Below are 21,363 nucleotides of genomic sequence, written 5' to 3' on the forward strand. Positions count from 1 at the left end.
TCTCTCTCTCTCTCTCTCTCTCTCCCCCGCCTCCCTCTCATTCTCTCTCTCTTCTTGTGGTACTGGGAATTGAACTGAGAACCTTCATGCAGAACTACAACCCTAGCCCATTTTAAAATTTATTTGTTGATGTTGAGAAGGGTTTCACTAAATTACTAAGTTACGCAGGCTGGGCTTGTGGTCCTCCTGCCTCATCCTTCCAGAATGCTAGGATTATAGATATTTAGCATCATGCTTGGCCACCTCACTCTATTTTTCTTTTAAAAAATTAAATAATCTTGTGGCTATAAAGGGTAAGTTTTAGGTCTCCCCTAACAAAAGTAAGTTGGCTGAATGAAGAGCTAAACATGTTTGATTATAGTAATAAACAATTAATGTCTTAAATATTTAAAAATGTAAAATTGCAGTTGAGGTTAAGAAGGTGTTATGCAAAAAATGTTGATGGTTGGTTTTCAAATGGGAAGAGAAGAAATTGTGCAGAGGCAGCTAACAGTGGATTCTGGAAACTTAGAAAAGAGAGGTAGTGGAGGAAAAAAGGCTTGAGGGAAAAAGAACTTGAGCAATATGGCGGACTATGGACAGGGGAGAGAGGCCCATGCTAGTGCAATGCCTTGGACCAGGGAAGCTGAGATATCAGGTCTTGACTTTGGTTTTCCTTTTCTGACTTTTGAAACTCCTTTAATATCTTCCCAGGACTTTAGAGGAGTCAGTTACCTAAAACAGCCCTGTCTCATAGGGAATTATGCCATGAGCCAGGGTCCAGCTTGGCATAGAACGATAATAAGGGCTGTTCCACCTCTCCAGAATGAACCACTCTTTTTATGAAGGTAGAAGCATCACCGTATTAAGGACCAATCATCACGGCATGTCCAAAAGGTGGGCAATAGCAAAGCCATCAGAGAAGTTTAAGGTGGAGGAGAGATGGGGAACTTCAAAGCAGGAGACCATAGCCCAAGGGAAGAGTGGACTAAGACAAAAGCCATCCCCCAAAATGTGCTGGAGCTGCTGACTGAAATGCCACCATGTGCCAGCCCATAGCATGGAAGATTAAAGGGGCTTAGTGTAAACTGTGCTTGGCTCCTTGTACTGTAATGAAACCTCACATCGGCTGAGTTACCTTAGCTTTTAAAACACTGGGAGAATGAATCAAACAGTGAAACAGAACACACTTTCTTGGGCTCTGAACTGCCACAAGCTCCCAGGACCCAGCCCCGGAGCTGGAGAAGGTCACCCTGCAGAGAGCAGCGCCGTTGTGCTGTGGTGTAGGTGAGGCTCTGCCTGTTGTTTGTGCCTTCAATGTCAAGTGCTGGGAACCGGCACTGCATGTTCACTTTGCTAGACGGATTTATGACCAAGGCCCTTGGATCCTATCCAGAGTAGCATCTCTGCCCGCTCCACAGGATGCAGCTCAGCCTTTGGTCATTTGGAGATAAGCAGAGATCTGTTCTCGTCCTTCAGTACTTTCAGCTTTAAAGGAAATGTGTCCTCCTGCTCCCAACAGCATTTCTCTTGGTCTGCCACCACTGAGGCTGGCTCGTCTCACTCTTGGTCAGATTCTACTGGAAACAATCTCCACCCAAGCCTGAGCAGGAGCCGATCGTTTATTCCAGTGATGATCCCAGGAAGAAGGACTAAGGCAGTGGGGAGACTGAGCCAGAGGAGGAGGAAAAGCCAACATACAGACACATGGAGATCTCTGTAGTAGAGATGCAGAAAGGGTCTGGGGCATTCGTCCTCTGGAGGTTGTAGGAAAGGAACATTTAATTCTGTGTCTGTCAGAGTTTTCCTTGTGTGAAGCTTCCTTAGCTTTGTAGAAGCTCAAGGCAGGAAAGGATAGAGAACTCTAGAAACAAGTCTAAGGTAGGGCTCGTCCCTGTGTCTGAATTCATAAAAGGGCTATGACACAGGACATCAAAACACAGCTTCTAGTGTGAAAGACCAGGATCCATCATTTTTGGGAATCTGGGTGCTGCTCACTTGACCCGTGCTTGGCTTCATGACTCCTCTTTTGCCCGTTGCTTGGGGGATGGCCAATTGTTCCACTGCATATCCCAAGGACATAACCCCAAAGAGATGTGATGGTTCATTCCCTTCCCTTCCTAATCTTCACCCTCAAGAGTTTCCACACATCGATAGATGGGAAAGACCCAGCGTAAACAGCAGTTCGGGAGAAATTATTCCCTTTCCTTCCCAGCTCCATCTCTATGTCACTACCTCCATCAGAATATCTCCAGGTAGGGTCTGCTCTCTCTCCCCAGTTCTGACATTGTGTTTATCCTCATCCACCTCCAAATTATCTTGCTATATTTATGCTAACTCAAGGTGGAGGATGTCCCCACTGGCATCTACCAAATAGCTGGACATATAGTCTTAGCTGTCTCCCATAGACCCCAGTTCAGTTTGTCTAAAAGTGTCTTCGCTTCCTATGTCAGCCCAAACCTTCCTCACTCTTCCAATGTCCTCCTTACGCCAGAAAAAAGGAAACACTTGACTCTATTCCATCCATCTACTGTCAATTTGTCTGCATATAATAAAAATTCTGGAACCATGTTTCATTCCTCAGTCTCTTTGGAAGTGCTAGTTCACCTGGCATTCACAGGCGACAGCACGGTGTCACATGGAGGTAAGTTTGATTTGTGGGAGGGGGATCATGAGAAAGATATTCAAGTTTGCTAGAGCTTAGCAGCCTGGTAGGGCTTGTAGAGTCAGAAAGTCAAAGCTGGGAGGGTCATTAGTGATTGACTTGATTAGTGGGTCATTAGTGATTTCCTTATGTTACAGGCAAGGAAACAGAAACCTTAGGGAGAGGCAAAACTTTGACAAAGATCAAATGTCCAGTTCACACCAGAATAGGACCTAGATGGCCATGTTCTGCCTCCTTCCCAATGCCTTTCCCATCATAACACAATGAAACGTGCAATTTCTGTTTGATTTTGTAAGTGCAGACTGCAGAATACAGAGCTCAAACTAGCTCAGATAGTAAAGCAGTGACTTAGTGTAAGTAAAAAGTTTAGAGGCGTCTGGTTTGGGGGGACATTTGAACCAGAACCTTACAAATGTCAGTAAGGACATGTAGACAGAGGTCTTGGTGAGCATAACTTACACCATGAAACCCCCGGGATCATAAGTGAGATTTGACTCAAATAAAAGTAAAGGCAGTTGGAAAAGAGAAAGGCAGGCTGCAGAAGCTTAACAAGGTCGAAAAAAGGAAAGAAAAGAAAAGAAAGAAAGAAAGAAATCCCACTACAAAATCCAACAGGAGACAAAGTATGTGATCTGGTGTCTGAATAATCTGAGTCATAGCCAGACTATGTCTATTTGTATACAATTGTGATGGAGGCCTGGTTTGGGTTTGATACTGAAGGGATTAGAAAAGAGCTCTGGGACTTGTTTAATACCTGGCCTTGCCTAATTAATATATGTGCCCTGGACATTCTTCTTTGTTCAGAGGGTAGGGAGGCATTCTTAGCATGACTTATGACTCCCGCTAGAAAGCCTGCCGTGCTGGATGGCTCTGCGACTGAGAGAGCTGGCAGGCCACGAGCTGGACCTTCCCTTTGAGTAATAAGACCTGGTCAGTGCTATAACCCTGGTCCCTGCCCTCCGCCCTCCACAGTCAGTAAGACTCCAGGTTCCACTTATTTGTTGTGGCTCACTCATCTCTTTCTCTTCTCATTCCTCCAGCCCTCCGTTCAGGGGCAAGTTGCCTGGTGCCTGGGCCAGAGCCATGGCCAAGGTCCACAGCCGGTCTCCCTGCCTTGCTTCCCACTTGCTCCAACACATCCTGTGCCCTGTGCCAGGGGCCTCACCTCCAGCACCATCTCCGTGTGATATCATTCTCCTGCTCAAAGTCTCCAGTGCAATTAGGACCTGGTCCAAAACCCTAAGCCAAGCTCAGATATCATCTCCTCTGAGACCCCTCAGAGGAGTGCTGGGTCCCACTCTGAAACCCAATAGCATGGAGTGTCTGCTCTGCTCAGTTGGAACTGATTGGCTTTTCCTGCTTTCCACCATTAATTACAGTTTCGCGTGTCTGCGTCTCCTCGCTGATTCTATGATCCTGGAAGGCAGAAATTTACACAGCTGTCACTCAGTGCACCACTCTGTCCTGTGCATCGTGGGTAAATAGATAATACTAATTCACTGGCCTTAGACTCTTCAATTCTGAGTCAATTAAGGCTTCCTTATTATAGTATTTTCATATTAGAATAATTTTAAATAAATGTGAGGCTCAATTTTGAGATAGGAAAAAGATAGATGAAGATATTTTCTCACTTTATTCTTACAATCAGTATCTTTTACCTGCTTGGGTGTAACAGCAGCAATACCTACTTTGGACTTAATGTACCAAAGGTGCTCTAAAAACTTAACCAAGGTGCATTTCTAGAACTCAGATGGGTGTAAGGATTGAAATGCCAAATGTACCATGTCTCCAGCATGCTGGGCTCAGAGAGGCATTTAAAAAAACACAAACCACACACACAAAGTATGTGTTTAGGCCAGAAAATTGTCAATGAATATTTTTAAGCATTCCAAATGCCACAGAAGTCCGCTTTCCTGACTCTACCCATTTAACTATCATATGCTTATGAGGCAAAAATTCAACCTCTGAAAAGTCTCGGCATTGCTGCCCTTGGAAAGGGCTGAGAGGATGGGCTGGTTGGTTGGCACTTTCCTGAGCACGAGCAAGTTCCCAGTGGGACAGACAGAGGCGTTAGGAACGAGGAAATGAGTCTGCTCCTCTTGTCTGGTGCATTGGTGACACGGGCCATGATGTTACCACTACCTGAAGCAGAGATTATTTTCATCCTCAGCTTTTTGGGAGTAAGAACGGTGCCTGTGGGAGCGAGACACAACAGGGCAGATCCTGTGTCTTCCTGTGTTTACCAACGTGTCTGTGCGTACACAGAGGCGAACACATTTACCCCACAGCACACGCACAAGACTCATAATTAGCATAGGCTGAATTGTGCCCTCCTCAAATTTATGTGTTGATTCTGACTTCCAGTACACTAGGATGTGACTGCTTTCAGAGACAAGGCCTTTACAGAAGTGACTGACATGAAGGATGAGGTGGTGACGACGGGCATCCCTAAGAAGGGAGAAGGACACAGAGAGATGCAGAGCAGCCAGTGGAGGCACCGCAAAGTCAGCCCTCTATAAACTCAAGAGGGAGCTGAGCATAGAGGAGCTGCCCTGCCCACACCCTGACCTCCAACTTCTGATTCCACAGCTGAGAAAATGACCTTTTGTGGTTCAAACCACTCAGTCTGCAGAACTTCGTTAAGGCAGCCTAAGCTGATGGATGCAATTGTTCAGAAGTAACAGAAGAGACAGATTGAAAATGGGGAAGCACAACATTCGGACAAGGTTGAGCTTTATCATAAGTGGATGAAGGAATTCACTCATTCACTCCCTCAGCATGTATAGTCAGCCCTCTATATCTGTGTGTTCAGCCAACTGCAAATTGAAGTTCTCTGGGAAAAAATGCACCAATACTAGATATATACAGCTTTTTCTTATTATTCCCTTAACTGTAGAGTGTACAACTATTAACAGAATATTTATACTGTATCAGGGATAATAAGTAACCTAGACATGATTTAAAGCAGAGAGGAAGATACACACAGATTGTATGCAAATGCAGCACTATGTCAGTGACTTTAGGATCTGAGAATTTTGGTATTCACAGAAGAGGGAGTGTCCTGCTACTAGTCCTTGGAACAGCAGTACTTCAGAATTGGAACAGCAGTACTTTTTTTTGGTACCAGGAATTGAACTCGCAACCTTGTGCTTGCCAGGCAGGCACTGTGCCACTGAGCTATATCCTCAGCCCAGCAGTACTTTTTATGGCACGACCATACTTTCATTTCACACCCTTGAAGGGTGGTACATAGCATCTAGAAGAGGATCTCTATTATGCCCAACAGAGAAAACGAAGCCTGTCATGTAAGTTTAATAACTTCTGGCTGCCTATCTCTGCAAGGTGAGGAGAAATCTGTGATCCACTGATCACCAAACATTTAATAGTAGAATGAAGAACTGTTATCCTTTCATATTTCTACCGGCCTCACCTTGCTGAGCCAATGTTATCTCTGAGCTTTATGTCCTTAGCTTGTATATATCCTTGGTTCAAATGGTGAGTGTTCGGAATAGATAGAATATTTAATGTCTTTTTATTGCCCCTTTCAGCAGTGCTGAGAATCCTCGCTGGCTTCCTGCATGAGGATGGATGAGTGGCTTCTCTTAGCCGCTCTCACAAGCTGCTTTGCGCATGGCTCTGGCAGGTGCTGCCACGGAGCAGAGCCACAGCCCGTCCCTCCGGGAAGCACATTCCCCAGTTTGAGAAGCCTCACTCCCCGCCCCGTGCCTTCCTGAGGTTATTTGTCCCTCCTGGCTCATGTCTGCTGCCTCATTTGAGTTACTGTGCAAACGTTTAGCCAAGGAGCCATAGCAGGCTGTGCGCTTATTTACGAGTGCCTGGAGTCCACAGCCCGGGCACCAGGCAGCATTCCATGCTGAGCCTTCTGGTCAAATAAGGACAAAGCGAGCCACGCCTTCTATTCTTGGCACACAAGCCCGTGCAGCTAGAATGCTGTGTGCTGGCTGCAGAAACCTCCCCAATGCAGGGCCCATTTTTTCCCTGAGCCCGTGTTCCCAAAGTGGCAGAACCATAAATCAGAAGAAAGAAATGCAGAACACTTGCACCATGACTAGGGATGCTTGGGGAGAAGAGGACTCCTTGTCGGCTCCCCTTTCTGGGCTTCCTGGGGAAGGTGCTTGTGCATTCTTGGCGTTGCAAGGCAACAGTGCTCTGCCATCTTGTTTGCCAGCAGGGAGCCACCTAGAAGAAAAGCCCCGGGGGACGGTCAGGAAACTCATGTACACACACACCAAGAAAGCCCCAGAGAACCTAGGCAGGGCCAGAGTTCCGGGGCAGCAACCGCAACAGAAATCAATGTCATTAGTGGGATTTGAAAGAAGGGGTGAGATGGTAGCAGGGTTTCTCACTTTGAAAGACTTAATGTGTATTTGTGATCAACTAAAAATTTGAATCTGTTCTCTGCAAGACCTCCTTCTTAGCCTTGAGGGGGCCATAGAGCTCCCCAGACAGATTCCCTGGCCACAAGGGGTCTACAGTCTAATGTGATGGTGATGGGGTGTGAAATTCAACATAAAAGCAGAGCATGACTGCCAGCGCTGTGGGTGGGGTCTGGGAACCAGACCAGCCAGTCCTTCTAGAAGTTCTGATACTTTGTTGCTCCATTTGCTTAGGAAACCATGGGCCTAGAGTCTGAGCAGTTAGACCTACTGTGTGTGACCCCTAGGGAGCGGCCAGCGTCTACGAGTCTTCTCTTTGGATCTCAGCTTCCGTAGACCAGGCCGTTACCAGCTCTGTGTACTTTATGAGTGGTCAGGAGGAGAAAGCAAAGAAAATAATGTGCAGAATGGTGTTTGGAACACTGTAAGTGCTTTATAAGGCATTTGGAGACAAGAGAGGAAATGATCTACTTCCTCACGGAGGACCCTACGCATTAGTGCTCAATATTGGGAGGGCCCATGGAATGGAGGGTTTTTAAAAGATTCCCTCTGGGGTGGGGGTGGAAACTTCTCCTTCATAAGATAAATATTTATAGCTGAAATGCAAGAGCAGAGAGAAAAGGAAGTAGGCTGGCCACAGGACTACCTGGGCTTCTCGGTAAACATGTTCTTATCTCTTGGTCCTCTCTTTTGGGAAACACTTTTTTACTGTCCCATCCGCTCCACCCCCTGTTTTTCTTTCTCCCTTCTGCTCCTGGCTCATCACCAGGAACATCCCTTCCCTCTACCCCAGGGTACAAAAGCCCCACCATCAGGGAAAATTGTCCTTGGTGAGAGCGGCTCCTCCACACTTTTGAATCGGCCTCCACAACGGCGCTGTGGGGCTCCCCAACACACGTGCTGTCTTCCCGCCACATGAGCGTTCGCAGCTTGGGTAACAAGGGCTGCATCTCTAGATCTGTCTCAGCCTTTCCTGCCTTTGGTAGAGCTGTCCTCTCCCTTCCCCCTGCCACATTCCTGCTCGATCTAAAGAGGAGTCCTGGGGACTGGGGGGTGGGGTGGGGTGGTGGTGCCTGAGTGTTTTAAGGACAGTATGGAGCCCACACACCTTGCACCGGGCCTGGACCCTGGCAGGTAACCACCCTGCCCTGTGAATTACCAGCATGAGCAGCAGGGACTATGTTTTCATCTTTTTTGGAGGAGGAGGAGGTGAAAAAAAAGGAGGAGACAAAAGACAATAAAAGAAGAAAAGTGGTCAGCTCAGGGTTGACTTCTTTATCGTTCTTTTCCAAATGAGATGACAGAGCTCTGTCAATCCACAGGGGCTGTGTCTGGCATGAGTCAGCAACCCATACAATCTACTGCCAGTTGATTAAATTAGCATTTATTATAAACCAGAAAGGAAGGGGGAATGTTGTATGCAAGGATACATGAGGATGAAGAAAATCTTCATACCTTTTGAATTATTTATGGCTTGGAATTTTACATGCTAAAGCCTAAGCAGAGTTGGTAGAGGAGATGGAAAGGGCTCTCCCTTCTCTTCCAGCCACGGAGCTCAGGCTTGGGTCCCTGTGGAGGACTAGCAGAATGCTAACAATGACAGGCTGTGGCAGAGAGAGTGGAACTCTTCATTTGATTATGACCTTGAAAACAGAAATGCTGCCTAGAAATCCTGCTGCTGTTAGGTACAGGAAGACTTGGATCTCTCAGTCACCTTTGGGGCAGTGGACCCGAATGTGTGAACCTGCACTTTGATTCTGCCGGGTGGTAGCCAGTATGACTGTCAGATCGGTGGATAAAGGAGAGGTCTCTTCGATCTTTGCCTCTGGCTTCTAGCCAGATGGGAGAGAAACAAAGACTCGGGAGCCTGAGCTTTCCTCCTGCGCCTTTCCCTGCCTCTTGCCTTTCTCTGGCTTCCTGCCCTAGCCGTGGAGAGACCCTGATTTGGATGGAGTCTGCAACTGCTACGACTTTGTGGGAAATCACACCTAACCGCCCTTCTACATGTGCTTTTATCTTGGGTGATCCGGGGATCCTGGAGAGAAGGACCACCAGGCCCAGTGCCTGCTGCAGGGCACACAAGAACCTGGTGTGCTCAGGGTGGCTCCCAGGGTGGCCTGGTGGGTGTCTCCTTTTCTTGGTTATTCTCAGCGCCAGGAGCAGCAGAGTACCCTGCATGCTGGCTCCAGAGAGCTGCTTCTGCTCATCGTCTAGAGCTGCAGCTTTTGTCTCAAGCCCCAGGGCAGAGGCAAACTCTGGGTGGGTGTCCTGTGTAGTCTCAGAGTTCGAATCCAAACTAGCTCAGAACCGGGCTCCTTCTTTTCAAATGAACAGCATCTTGTCGACCACATGGTAACGTAATGTTTTCAGGGAGTTGAAGCATCCGGAGGTGTGGGACTCTATCCTGGGAGATGAGAAGAAAGGGGTAAGAGGACAGTGCCCAGCAAGGCTGCGTGAGGTGGGAGACAAAAGTCACGTGGAGAATCACAGGACCCAGTGACAGACAAAGAAATGGCATGTGTGTTTGGGGAAAAAAACTGCAGGAAAGGAAGGCATTCCCTGCTTCATCCCTGCCAGCTCAATTTACCATCATATAAATACAGGTGTACACAAAAATAAGCCGAGTCCAAGACTGACTGGGTAGAAGAATTGAACTATTTCTTGTAGCCATTAATGTAAGTCCTGCATTTCCACCTATATATACATTTTTTAAATCCTGGTACTGTAGATGTAAAGTGAGAAAATGATGAACACTCACAAATTTATAATAAAAACACAAAGAAAGGTGTGGTTGAACTTGAGCATAGGGCTTCCCTCTGACCCTGTCCTAACACGGAAAGGGACTCATGTGCCCCTGTCATGGGGAATGGATTAAAACCTGTAACCCAGATACCAAACAGTGGCCTGTCTCCTTCAGCTACATGGAGAAGTAAATTGAGGTCATTTTCATAATTTAGGCAAAATCCTCCCTTTCCATTGAATTACTGAGATATTTTAGGCAACTGCAGATTTCAAAAAAAAATTAAATAGCAGAATTTGAGTTTGAGAACTCATTAAAAAGCAGTGAGACTTCCTGTATTGCATCAATTATAAACAATTTGGAAGAAAGAGAGGATGTTGTTTTTTTTCTTTTAAGGAAATTGTTTGGAAAATTACTCAGGTCTTTGCTGCTTCTTTTTAGGTGAGATCTGGAAGGCTGAGTTAAAGGCAGTAAGTTCATCAGAGTAGGTTAGAAGATCAAAGCAGGAGAAACCCCAGCTCTGCCCTCAGGCTTACCTCCAAGCGGCCTTGGCTCTGAGAAGTCAGTTTATTCCTCCAGACATTAGTTTGTTTTCTTCCCTCACCAAAAAGGAACCACCCCCCACTTTGTCCATTTCCTATATTATAGGAATGCTTTAAAAAGTAATATTTGCTGTGAAACCGGGAGAGCCACGGAGGAACGATCCTATCTCCGTGTGAGGACTTATCCATTTTGTTTCTCCTGCCACTCTGAGTTGACACTGATATATTGTTCAGAATCTTTATAAAAATCTCTTCTCTTCCCATGACCACTAGTGATAAGAAACCGTATTGAACGACATTTGAGAAAGGAGTATATTTGCCTGTCCATCGGCTCATCCAATAAGGTCTAAAGTGAGTAGGATTGCTTTAAGTGGTTCAATGAATTCATAAGCTGTGCATTATGGAAAGTGCTTTAGTCACTGCAAATCTTAGCCTTCTTCTCGGGGATTTTCTACTGCTAAAACTGGTGTAGAGAGAAGGATGGAGATTTGAGTTTTAGGGATTTAGGGAAGGTAAATCACGCTGAGGAAGTATGTGGCTCTACACATCAAGTGCTTCTAGAATCTATCCTCACCTTGCACCTGAAACATCTGGTTGTCTGAAGCATCCTTGGATACAGTCCTCTTGATTCTAACCTTATGTTAAGCAGCTCTCCCTGCTGCCGCTAAGGGTCCTTCCAGACTGGAGGCTTTGTCAAATTGGTGTCTCCATTGCCCAGAACTGTAGTCCAAGCTCTGCAAGGGGAGGGACTTCTACATCCGTCCACCTGTTGGTTGCCTAGGACAACCTCACTCCAGTTCTACTCCCACCATTCCCGGCCTCGTTCATTCTTGTTCAACATCAGTGACCTGCAGGTTTTGCCTTGCGCAAATGAGGCTGATGCTACTGCAGAGTCTTCACTCATAGTCACTGTTCCTCCAGGATGACTCCAAAGCAAGCAGACAATACAGACCAAGGACAGCCCACAGTTCCTTACTCACCCTGTGGGACTCAGGTCCCAGGACACCTACCCTGTGTCCTTCCTCCCTTTCTTGTGTTGTGCTTCTTTCCTGAACTCTTGCTCAAGGCACCCCGGGCAAGGCTGGCATTAAAGTGATGTGTGACGTTATGCGGGCACTTGTATAGGCTTGTCTACTCACTAAACAGCGAGCGCTCTGAGGAGAGAATCTGCCATTTCACCTCAGTGTCTTGAGCAATGCCTGGTTCATGAAAGTGGAGCACATGTACAATTTCAGCGTTCTAACAGGCTGAGGCAGGAGGATCACAAGTTGAAGCCCAGCCTGGGCAATTTAGCAACTTAGAAAGATCCTATCTCAAAACACTAATTAACTGACTAACTAACTAACTAACTAACTGGGGCTGAGGATGTAGCTCAGTGTGAAGGCCCTGGGTTCAATCCCCAGTACTGGAAAAAAACCCAGGAAACCAATAAATTTCTGCAAAACACATGCTTCTTAGGCAGCATCTATGTGTATGGCATGTGTGTGGAGAAAGTTTGCAATACATGCTGGGCTGTTCAGACAGAAAAACTGCGCTGTAAGTGTGTCAGTGTATACCTAAGCGAACTCTTTTTTTCCTTTAAATGAATGTTCCCAAATTATGCAAATAAATGTTGGTGGGGGGAGACTGTATATCGGCAGCGGACCATCTGGCAGTGTGAAGTCATGACAGGTTGTTTCTCTTTGTTGCTACCACTTTTGAGGCCAGGGGCTTTCTTGTGTCTCTGGCCTTGCCCATAGAGACCTCCCCCTTCTCAAGTTCTCTGTCTTGTACTCTGTTGTCATGGCAACAACCCACTTTCATTCTGGACTTGCTGCATGGGAGAGGGGAATCCTTTACTACAATGGTTTAAGTGAAAAAGGTTTGTGTTTTTTTTTTTTTCTTTTGAGTTGAAAAGGTTAATCAACACATTACATTAGTTCCACAGATTCTGATTTAGTAGTAGGATAGCTGGGTAGGTGTTTCTGGAGCTATTGAACGTGGATTAGCTATAAGATTAGAAGATTTGGTTACCCTTTGTTTAAACATCTAACGATCTGTGTGCCTGTTGTGATTCTATTTTTAATGCAAAAGATATTTTTATTCCCTGGAGGTACGTGGAGAACCTGTTTTCAGTCAACCTAGTATACCAAAGGACAGAAGAAAGTTTCTAAGAAGGAAGGAGAGGAAAACAAGGGCCCCAGCACTTGTCCAGGGCTGTACCACATGGGCTCAAGTCTGTTATGAGATTATGTGGAAAGCTAGGAATAGTACCTTTTTTGGGGAGGGGGGTGAACTTTCAAAAACAAAAACAATGGCTCAGATACTTGCATTTTAAACACCTTTACGTATTCAGGTGAGCAATAGCAGACAGATGTCGCCGGGGGCCTCACTCACTCTTTGGCAGACACAGAAGCCCCAGATGCAGCCCGTGTGCTGGAAGCAGAGCGCCTCAGTCTGGCTCCGCACCTCTGCCCTCTTCTCCCTGGGATGTCTGGATGCTCTCCCTGGTTTGGTGGGAACACTTGCCTCCCGACATAGGCTGGTTCTTTATGTCTCTTTACACAGGCAGCTTTTCTTCCTGGTTTCTAGCTTTTACCCCACACAGATGGAGGACTCTGTTTATCTAAGAGGCAGCTGCCTGCTGCATTTGGCCCCTTACTGGCATGGTTCTCTGTCTCTGGCCTCCTCCTGATACCCAGTTTCCCCTATGATCAGATATGCCCGAAAGCCCAGGCCCATTTGTCTTCCCTTGGAGGAACCAGACAAGATTCTCATTTATTCACTCATAATCAGCTACCACCATCGCCAGAGACGCATAGCGTGCATGAGCATTGTTATGCCAGGGACATGGTGTGATCAGGCACAGGCAGGGAAGGGTGGGGATCTCATCGGCTGGCTTATCTGTGACAGAATTGATCAGTAGATAGTTTTTCTGAGAAAAACAGATGATTCTGTGCTTATAAGGCATTACTCTCAGCAGCTGCCCTGAGCCAAGTCCTGTAGCTACAACTGATTGGACTGAGTAAGGAGCACCTAATGGACACGCCCTGTAGTCTGCCCATTAGGATTCTTCACATGAGCAAAGAGCGGTTGGCATAGCCACGAAAGGCCATGTCTAGATGAGTAGAAGAATAAGGGAGTAGAAGCTAAGTGAAAGTTACAAAGAGCATAAAGCAGAATAAACCAGCCAGGAGCTCAAACAGATCAGAGTAGGCACACATAAGAGGGGAGCTGGACATTCTCAGAGAGATAGAAAGAGGTGGATAGAGAGGAAGATGGGTACAGAGAAGGAGAGGGAGAAAGATAGACAACGAGGGAGGAGAGATGAAAGAGGAGGGTGCACACAAGGCAGGGGTAGGAGAGCCGCAGATCTGCATGAAATAGCACTTATAGGAGCCTTCTCCTTGAAGCCAGCTGTTGGCTCCAGTGCTGGCTCATCTCTTCCAGGTTGTGTAATTGAGCACTTCATCACTCTGAAACTTAGTTTACTCATTGTAAAATGAGGGTAAGCATGCAGCTATGTACTTCATAGAGGAGTAAGTGAGCAATGACACGTGAAGTATTTGTAAGTGTGCCTGACACACTATGTACACAGTTCTGCTTTTATGAAGATTCTTATAATAACCCTCATGTTGATTATGACAGTAAACACCTCATCATTTGCACTGAGCATATCTGTGGCTATCTGTTCCTGTGATCAAACCCAATTTAACTAGAACACCTGTCTTAGTTACTTTTCTCTTGTTGCTGAGACAAAATACCTGACACCCAAAATTAAGGAAAGAAAGGTTTCTTTAGCTCACAGTATGTGAAGGTTTCAGTCCATACTTGGCTGGCTCCAAGGCAGGGTGGCATATGGCACAGGGCAACAGTTCATGGTGATGGAAGACAGCAAAAGCAGCAAGAGCAAAAAGGGGTTGAACAGCCTCTTTCCCTCCTTACATTATAAGCAAACTACCCGCCCCAGTGTGGGTGTAGCACTCACACCCATGAATCAGTCATGAACTCTAGAAGCCCACCCCATGACTGCATGAGGCTTTGAGGGGCCACCCAGACACAAACCATAACAACACTCAAAGAATATTTTCCAAATTTCTGAAAGGAAAATGAAAATCACATTTTTGAGGAATTTTTATAAGTCTGGAAAAAGAGAAGCCAAGTGTATGCTTTGTGGGGACAAAATAGGCAGAGTGAAATAGGAGCCTTTTAAGGTGTCTACATTGTCAAGCAAGTTCCTTTGGACTTGGGGGAGCAGGCAGGGCTCTTTCTTCCCTCCTGGCTTTGTTTGCTGGGGTGTATTCTGTCCCAATTTTCCCCAGTGTCTGCAGCCTTCATCCATCCACTTCATCCATCCATGTCATCCACTTCAGGTGACAGTGGGGTTCCGCAACATCAGTCACTACCTGGCAGCCAGTGGGCCCACAGAACTGTGGTGTGAATCATTTTATAAGAGTTGGCAGCAAAGCCCCATGTCAAACACTGAGAACAATGCCAGAGAGGACCCATGTGGCTGACATTGTCCCAGAAAACTATTTTGTCTTTGGCTTGTGTGGAAAGAAGACACTCACTATGAGAGCCTGGGACCCATGGTCACCCTTTATCTCTACTGACTGTAGGCATTGGCTAGAGATGGATACTCAGTGGCTTTACACAACAGGTGGCTTAAACAGTGGAAATGACAGTGATCACTGTCTCAAGTTCTGAAGGCTGGGAATCTGTGTCTGAGGTGTTGTCAAGGTGGCTCCTTCTGTGAGTTTTGAGAACAAGGCTGTCCTATGCCTCTCTTCTGGTTTCTAGTGACTTGCTGGCATCTTCAGTGTCCTTGGCTTCTGCTCTGTCACCCTGATCTCATTTTCATGTTTGTGTCTCTGCTCAAATGTTCTCCTTTCATGAGGACATTAGTTGTATTAGATTAGGTCCCATCATTCTAACCTGATTACCTCTGTAAAGGGTCTATCTCGAAAGAGGGCACATTCTGGAGTACTAGGCATTAGGACTGAAGCCCACCTTAGCCAGGGCGGGGGGAACCAGCATATACAGTTCAACCCACAACACTGATGGATCTGGGAGCTAACTACTGAAGTTGCTCTTGGGTTGCCAGGTTGGTGATGGGACAGAACGCTGGTTTGCTGACCATGGAGACTTTGTGAAGGAAGTCTAGTGTTTAAAGACTTGTGCACTGTATCCTCCTTGCTCAATGCTGCCTTGGTTTCTCTCTTCTGCTGGCTTTTCTTCCTCGGAATCCTCTGCTTGGCCCTTAGAGCGCTCCTCCCCATTTATTCTACTTTGGTGTGAAGTAGCATCGCATCCCTCCATGGCCCAAGTTTGATCCCAGCAATCCTCCTCCATCCCTTGCTTTTCCTCAATCCTTCCTACTTCTAGTTCTGCTTCAAGCCCTGTTGATACTCACACTGAGATAGTCTGAGCACCCACTCACTTCTCGCCATCTCCATCCCATCCTCTGCAATCCAGGCCACCAGGGCTGGATGCGGACCCGAGCTTCCTAAGTGGTCTCCCTCCCTCCTCTCTGGTTACACAGCAGAGGTCCTTCTGGGTGCTCAGAGTCATAGAAGTCAGATCTTGGCTCCTGACCTCTTTGCTTCATTTCTGCAAAGTTTCTTTACTGCACTGAGAATAAAATGCTAGTTCTTTCACATGGCCAAATGCCCCCTTATGACCCTCCTTCCTCTACTTTCCTAGTATAGAGCCCTTCAAGGCCTAGTCCTACTCCCTAGAAAGCTCATCTCTCAGGTGTTCAGTTGGCTTACTGCCTTCTTGTCATTTAGGTCTCAAACTTTGTCTTCCTAGTGAGGCCCTCTCTGACTACACGGTGTAAAGTGGACTCCACTGCCCATGTATTGCCTGTCATCTCTTCCTGCTTAATTTTAATCTTATCCCTGTCTGCTCTCTTTTATTCACTGTCTTCTCCTCTCTCTAGAATAGAACGTGTGTAATATCAGGTGCATTGTTCCACATGTTCAGTTTGTATTTCCAGGGCCTGACACTGAGCCTAGCACACTGTAAGTGCCAAAGGGTGATAATTTGTTGAATGAATAAATGAATGAGTGTGTGTTTGCATGAAGAATTCTGAGCAAGAAAAGTGAAGGGGACTTACAGTTAGGATGTGTTAGACACCGCTCGTGGCTTTACCACCAGGAATTCCTTTGATCCTCATTAAGTTGTTTAAGGTAGATACTATCCCCATTTTGCAGGAAAGTGGGCTCTGAGAGACTAAATGAGGAAATTGATTCAACTTTAGACCCGAAGTTCTTACTAATCCCTCCATATTTTCTACCGTGACACAAACTAGGGGTGATAAATATGCCATATAGCCAATGTTTGGGAAAAGATTATGAGAAAGCTATTGAAAAGTGTTGAGAACACTGTCTAGTCCCAGACTAACTAGGAAAGATACTCTTCTTGATAGCAAAAGGCATGCTTGGGGCAGGTGATGTGAAATAGAACACATTTTTATTTTTAATGAAAAAAAGCAAGCTGTTAAGAGGAAAGGACAGGGGAATACTTTTATTACACTATTGTGGGATTCAGGACCAAGAGGCATCTTGCAAATCAAGTGTGGTATGCTGAGAGAGGGGATGTGACTGGTGTTCTGGTATGCTCTGTGCTGATCACAGTAAAACCTGGGGATAGTACCATGGTTACTGCTCAAAAATATTCTAAATGAATGGGCAGAGGGACTAGAGTATGCAGGTCTATGTGCATGCACTTCCGCTCCTACCACGTGTCCCTTACTATGAATATAGGTGAGGATGAGCAGAATTCAGTGTAACCTGGTGCCTGGAAACCAGTCAAGAGATTTTACCAGGCACATAGGCAAGCTCCGGTGCTCAGAGTGTGAGACCCACCCCCTTTCCTTATTTCTACTCCCCCAAGTCCAGACGCATTTACCCAATCTAGGCCTGAGAGGGAGGGAAGATTTGGCAAGGTGCTTTGAAAAGATCACCACCTCTTTTCCATATATTCCAATGGACCTGAATCAGTCTTTTGTTAGTTGTAGTTGCATTTGGGGAGAGCATGATTTACTCCATGATATATTGCATTTTTGATGATAATGAGCTATAAAGAATAGGTCCTATTATAATTTATTTCAATACATTTTAAATTACTATATAGAAATACTAGGTATAATCTCATAAAAAAGAAATAAAAAAGGAATTTATAGGAACTTTACATTCCCTAAGGAAATAATTCAAGAAACAGAAGAAGAAACTAGATTTAGATAATAGAAAATCAAGGTGTTTAAAGAAGCACTGTTGTTTTACAAGGTCTGAAATAACTACTTGGAATGCAATAAAAAAATGGGAAGGGTGCCAGCTTACAGAAAACTGACATCAGGAACCAATACAACCATTCACAGGTAAAATTACCCAGATCAAAACAAAGCAGGTGCTCCATTTACAAAGGGCATAAAAGAGAATAGGAAAAGATTCTTTTCTATCCACAACAGAGAAGCACCAAGAAACACTTTACCTCTCAGTTAGATGTGGAGATACCAGGACCTGTAACACCTAAAACACATTTTCATGGGAAGTTGGGCTTCAGCTGGAAGTGTAGGCCAGGTTCCCAGGCACCAGGCTCGGAGGCTCTGATATCCACGTGCAGGTGACTGGAGGCTGTGCTCGGAGGACATGCCCTGTGGAGGAGTCGGGCAGCAGATGAGAAGGGAAGCTGAGCTGTGAGGCAGCTGCAGTAGAGGCCTTAGCATTCCTCCAGGAGCTGACAGCTGGGATGGCCCTTCTGATTTCAGGCAAAGGGCTGCAGCTTTGGTACTGCTATCCTGACCAGTCAATTAGGATGTGTGCTGCCTCCAGGGCAGGAGCAGGTCCATGGTAGGAGCATTGCTTGCCTTCAGCAAGGCCTAGAGAAGGACTCAGCTGTGAGCCATCAGCAGCCGGGGAACGAGTGGCCCAGGCCTGAATGGATAGGCAGGGCCTCTGAGGATTAAGTCCACTGGAAGCATGGGAGCACCAAAGAAAAGATCACACTATGTTCCTATACATATTTTTAAATGTGATACTCTGTAGGCCATTAGCTTTTCCCTGGCCGCTTCCAGTTGCTTTCTCCATCCCACATCTGGTCCTCTTCAGACAACAGTTGGTGGTGGTGAACCTATGGCACATCAGCTTGCTGTTCGTTATCATTCAAAGCTCTAACATGTTTGCCATCATTGAATATAGGTGGAGCAGTATGAAAACATAAATCCAATCTGTCATGACCCTCCTGACTCACTACCCCTTGATGATTTCCCATTTCACATATTATAAAGTCCCACCTCTGACATGTCCTTTCAGAAGGATGACCATATATCTTACAAACCAGGCTGCTTCTCAGAGTGAAAGTAGGCCTACCCACAATTACAGAGGAACAAATGTCTAAACTAGGACAGTTCTTGGCAAATGGTGTTGTGTATTCACTATACCCATAAAATACCCAGTAATATGTACATTTCACCTTGATTTCACCTTCTTCCTAAGGTCCATTTCCTTTTGCTTTCTGTTCTAGAAACAAACTAAGCTCTTTCTTACCTCAGGGCCTTTGCATACATCTTAAGCTCAATAATGACATGAATCTACTCTGTCTTGCAAGCTAATGTGTCCTCATGGATAGCTCAGGGCTTTTCTATACATGGTGTCAATAAATACCAAGCTTAAGAAATTGTTCTGAGTCAGAAATTATACGTGTGAACAACTTGCTCTAAACTTCTGTATGTGTGTATGTGTATGTGTGTGTATGTGTTTGTGAGGGTATATGAATGGAATGCCAGCAAAGACCAGCAAAGGACAAACATATCACTTGCACAGGGAATTATATAGGTGGCTACTCCATCTCCAAATGTGGACATAGAAGAATGCAAAACATTAAGCAATCAATTTGCAAACACCTAGAGAAAAATAGGTGCTGGATAATAACCAGCAACTTAGTGAGGGGGACATATTGTCAGAACAGTCTAATTTCCTTTTAAGACAGAGGGACCTTCATCGAAACTATTTATTGTATCTGTCTCCACACAACTGGGACAAGCCTGTCAGGGGTGGAGAGGCTTGTGTTCAGCTGAGAAGCACCAGATTTAATGTGTCTTGACTTTAGCTAAAATCTGATTTTGCTCCTGTGATAATTTCCTTTCACAGGTCAGAGATGGGTTCCTTACAGCAGAAAGTTGTAGCAGAGCAGTTACAAAGTTAAGCTCAGAATAATTACCAAAGCCTTTAAAAGTTAAAGAAAAAAGACCTAGTGATTGAAAGGTAACCTTCAGCTCCGGTCAAATAACATTAAAGTTTCAGTGCTCTGCTTCTTAACCCCTAACTGTCCCAGAAAACAGAATTGCATGCAGATTAGCCGATGAGTTGTTCTAGGTCCATTTGGACCACTTACTAAATGTCTTCCCCCGAGAAAGGGTCTAAATGAACTCTTGGAGGTGAAAACTTTGATATTGAGTACACACATAAGCACTGAGGACAGAATTTCAGGGTAAAAGATGCCTTTTTAGGGGCCAAAATCACATGCACATTTCAGACAGAAAATGTTTTGGTTCAACCTGATGTAAACTCATCCTCTTACCCGGCGATGAAGTCATCCCTGGTGATGCTCATCTGGTCCAAGGCTTAGGTCACCTTAATGGCAGTGGCCCAGTGTGGAGCCCATCCCAGAGCATGAGATCCATGCTGCCCTCCACATACTTGGCCTCTCTGATCCTGGCGGGCATCTGAGATGTGAATCTCTAGCCCCACACTTGCTCCTCCCCAAGGCTTTTCCATTTCTGCTCATTCAGCTACCAAAGATCTACCACTGACCTCCCCTCCCCTGCCTCAGTTTCCATTTGCACATCCACCCCAAGCCCTGTCCACTTCTTTCTTTAAAATGAACTTCTCTTACTTTCCATGGCTACCATACTTGCCCTGTTTCCTGTGCTTCCTAGCTCATTCTGCTGCTCCACACGCCCGCCCCTGGTAAGTACTCTATGCTCACCAGTCAGAGGAATCAATTTAAAAGTTAATCAGATTATGTTACTCTCCTGTTCTAAAAGCGAAGATCTGCTCAGTGCATTAAGCATAAAATCCAAATTCTTCAACTTGGATTAAAAGTCCATCAGGCTACATCCTTGCCTCTCTCGCCTTTGTACTCAGTCTCTAGATGAGCTCTTTCTGACCCTCAGATACACTGTTTTCCAGCCTCAGAACCTTTTCACTTGCTCTTGTGTTTGCACAGAGATCTTGTCCTCCAGTCTTTATGTGGCTTATTCTACACTGACATTCAATCTCAATAGAACACTTTCTTTTTTATTTTTTAAATTTAGAAAAATTTAAAAATTTTTGTGGTACATAATGTTTCACTTCTTATGTGGAGCTGGTGTGTGTATATAGCGCATCGTTTCTCCTTTTTTCATCCCTTTCCCTCCCCTGCATCCCTTCCCTCCATCTCTTGATCCCTGTCTCTTTTGAGAAAGATTTATCTATTTCCTATTATTTATCTTTCATTTTGTTCTTCATTTATGCTTGGTGTTTCTCACATAAGAGAACCATGGAATATATAAGCTTGTGTGTCTGATTTATTTCACTTAACATTATGGTTTCAAGGTGCATCCATTTTCCTACAAATGGCTCAAGTTTATCTTTATGGCAGAACAGTACTCCCTTATGTGTATATGCCACATTCCCTTTACCAATTTATCTGTTTTTTTTGTTTGTTTGTTTGTTTTTCTCTGATACCAGGAACCGAACTCACAACCTTGCGCTTGCCAGGCAGGCTCTTTGCTGCTAAGCTAAATCCCCAGCCCCTTACCCATTTATCTGTTGATGGACATATAGGATGCTTCCAAGATTTAGCTATTATGAATTGCACTGCTATAAACACAGGGATGCATGTAACACAATGTCTTTAACTCCTCCTGGATGCTACCTAGAAAGTGAATAGCTGGATCAAATGTAACCTCTAGTTTTTGTTTTTTGAGGAAACTCATATTGATTTCCATAGTGGTTGCACTAGTTTACATTCCAACCAACAATGTAGAAGGCTTCCTTTTCCCCCACAGCCTAGCCA

General features: G+C 45.3%; 1 long non-coding RNA gene across 1 annotated transcript in view; it reads right to left on the minus strand.

Annotated features, from left to right (window-relative positions):
* Positions 1–18,108, minus strand: part of LOC106149905 — a 21,678-nt gene extending 3,570 nt beyond the window's left edge. Inside the window, exon 1 of the long non-coding RNA XR_001236376.1 lies at positions 17,797–18,108. This is a non-coding gene — a long non-coding RNA (uncharacterized LOC106149905). The remainder of the gene's footprint in view (positions 1–17,796) is intronic.
* Positions 18,109–21,363: the final 3,255 nt, after the last annotated feature.

This window comes from Chinchilla lanigera, unplaced genomic scaffold, assembly GCF_000276665.1.
Source record: "Chinchilla lanigera isolate Chin_1 unplaced genomic scaffold, ChiLan1.0 scaffold00056, whole genome shotgun sequence".
NCBI lineage: Eukaryota > Metazoa > Chordata > Mammalia > Rodentia > Chinchillidae > Chinchilla > Chinchilla lanigera.